Raw genomic sequence first — 3,411 nt, 5'->3', positions numbered from 1 at the left:
TCTGTCGGATGAGACGTTTGTATCTGCTTCGGAGAGTATCCTTTATAGATGTCACATCCTGATTGCGGCTCTGTGGCACGCCCAGGTATGTATAAGTCTCTCAAGCGCAAAGATGTCGTATGGCGCTTCTATCAACGAGCTCAGGATCTTAAGGGATGCCATTAGGTTTTCCTCGCTTCAAATAAACCTTGGCGCATTTGTCTAACACAAATTACATTCCAATTTCCTTAGTATATCGTTCGAGAATCCCCAGCGCTAGATGCAGTTGCTCTCTGTTTTTAGCATAGATCTTAAGATCGTCCATGTAAAATACATGAGTGGCCTTGTACTTTCGATCTGCAGGTTAGCCACACAAGTACCCGTCGGAATGGCGCAGTGCTAGAGATAGTGGCAATAATGTAAGGCAAAAGAGGAGTGGGCTCATGGTGTCGCCCTGAAAGACACCTCTCTGAAACGTGACCTTGTTAGTTGTCACACGATTTTTGCCAGATGAGGTAGTAAATCTGGTTTTCCAAAGCGGCATCAATCTCTCTATGCACCCAACTATTTACGATAATCAATCCAGGCCATCGATAGGTCACGCTGGTAGAATGCTGCATCTTTGCAGACACATCTATCGATGAGCAGGTTCTCCCGACATCCGGCTTCGCCTTTCTTTAACCCTCGTTGTTCATACATTTCTTGTCACACAGGTTCAATTGCCCGAACAATCCTATCATTTAGGATAGCTGTGAATATCTTATAAAGCGTGTTCAGACAAGTTCTTGGCTTGTAGTTCTTCGGGTCAGGTAAGTTGCCTATTTTCGGCAGGAGTATTGTGCGCCCTTTCACCAACCTGATGGTCAGCAGCTTTGACTTGTTAAGTGCGTGATAACGGGTCCGGAGTTCGCACGCGAACTTTCGAATCTTGGCGGTAAAATTCCTGCCAGATGTGATATATTCAATCACACATTGACTGCGGGACGCGTACTGTCTTGCCCAGCCTATCTTTATGGCAAGTTGATGCATTCGTCTTTTGGTCTTATGATCAGCCGTTGGTTTTGTTTTACGGTTCGCATCGGCCAAAGCTCTCGCTGCATTATACACACAATAATTGATAGTCTAGAGGTCGGATTCAACGGAAAAATGTCCACGAAGCTCGTCATCCATTTCAGCCAGATCTTTAGGCTTGAGTGAAAACTTGGTGTTGATGTTTCTCCGGGTCGTAAAGCATCGCTCTTCATCTATTGGATGCCTGCCCGCGGTTGGTCTTAGTGTCGCCTCTCTTTCTTTGTTGCCGGCTTGTTCTAGCTGTGGTAGAGTAGGCGTTCTGCTTACATAGCCCCTTTTACGGAGTTGTTCAGCATGGTTTCGCAGACGTTGCTGCGAAAAGTGCGATAGCTCAGGGTGTTTCTCGCACCACAGAGCATGCAGCCGTGCCATGTAACCCCGTTCACGGGCCACACTCGCATCATAGCAGTCTAGCAAGTTGTGATTCAGTTGCTCCGTCCACCCAAAGGTCACGAGATCCCGCCGATTCATCACATTGAATCCATTTTCATTGTCTCCCCCAGCTCTAGATTGGTCGGCATTGTTGGCCGACCCATTGTCGTGAGCGCTGCGCGTTCTGTTGTTTTGAACCGCACTTACTACAAACATGTTTGGTGTTGTCATTGTTGTTCCCACGAGAAACTAGGGAAAGGGTTTCGTCCATCCTTGTAGAGCCCCGCATGCAAGGATAAGGCTGCGTACTCTGAGAATTCGCCCGGTATCCCAGAGTCACCGTTCTAGACACCTCACCCAGGTGCCATTCAGCTTTCGGCACGGTTTTCACACCTCCGCTTGGGGGTTCATTCCTTCGCGACCACCCCTGGACAATTGTCCATTGTCTAGAATCTTTGAGAAAAAATATTTAAAGTTAATCGAAGGAAAGAAAATTATGTAAAACTTAAACTCCACACGTTTAAACTCACAGAAGCATTCACGTATCGGTAGTCTGAGGCTGCACACATTTCATTATCCTATGCTATCGTTCTGTACATTGAGAAACTTTGTACAGTATAATTACTAAATTAGGTTACAATCGAGGGACCAAAGCAATAATTTTTATATTTTGATACAATAATCATAAGCTATGTTATTTTCATATGAAATTTTCCTATTGATAATCTTCTAGAACAAATGGCCCATTACATTTTCCATGCTGCAAAATCGTTATATTTCAAACATATCTAGACGCGTCGATTATAATTTAGAACCTTGTAGAATATTTCGACAAAGTGGGGATATAATAATGGATAAAGATGGATCCGTGTTCATACAGTTGATCACTGTAACAGAATTAGAACTTTATATTGATATAGATAGGATGTCATATCAGCCATTTGAGATGAACAAAATATAATTTAAAAACACTTTGTAGAATTTATAAAATAAATCAGCTCCATAAATATTGGAATTGAAGGCGACTTCAAGTGCATCTTCTTTTAGTAGCAGTTAATAAGCGTTCCGTCGCAAAATTTAAGAATTTTGTCTGGATGCTAGCGCCATGCAGTGGAAACCTCAGACAACAACGCTGCCATGTAAGTGACAGAGGATTTTATTTTAAAGCTTCGCGCGCAACATACTCATTGAGCTATTATGGATGCGCTTGAAGTCACCTTCAGCAGAAGTTAATGACATTTTATTAAATTTTTAACGCTATAAATAAAGCATTGCGATTACTCCGCAAGTTTCTAATAAAAAATTTAACGTAGAATCCGAGTTTTAACAGTTGAAAAGTAGATCCGGATGTTTTTTGGGTTTTTTAAAAAGGAACCGAATGGGGACCCAATGAGGTCTTTACGGGTACTTTGCAGAGGCTCCTTTCGGTTCCTTCGGTCCGTCAGGGTACTTACTTCAAACATATTAAAGTCAAGCATTATAAATAACAAAAATAATTTCAGCAGTATTAAAATTTAATGCAAGGAAGCTGTGAAACCAACATTAGAAAAAATGACACAGTAATCACGTGAACATCTACTTTCTGGAACATTTAAATCCAAATTCAGTCAAATTGAAATGAAAAATCCAAAGTTAATATAGTTTATAGAAATTGAGAATGGTATATCGCTTTCTGAACAATGCTTACAGATTCTTAAGAGATCTTTTTAAAAACAGTGAGCTATTGTAACAGATTTAGAATTAATACCAGGTAGCCTCGTCACATTAAATCAACTATTTTGAGATGAGCGCATAATTTGAAATCTCTTGTCAGAATTTACGTACTTGCAATAAAGTGTCACGAATGATAAGAATAAAGTCAACCATATTAAAATTTAGTGTAAGAAACTGTGAATCACACATAGGAAAGATGATACAGTGAAGACATGAACATCTACTTTCTGGTACTCTTACATCAAAAATTTAGTGATATAAAAAAATTAAAAAATG

Source organism: Belonocnema kinseyi, chromosome 3, assembly GCF_010883055.1.
Source record: "Belonocnema kinseyi isolate 2016_QV_RU_SX_M_011 chromosome 3, B_treatae_v1, whole genome shotgun sequence".
In the NCBI taxonomy this organism is placed as follows: domain Eukaryota; kingdom Metazoa; phylum Arthropoda; class Insecta; order Hymenoptera; family Cynipidae; genus Belonocnema; species Belonocnema kinseyi.
The sequence above is the reverse complement of the archived record's forward strand: the minus strand, read 5'-3'. Positions refer to the sequence as shown.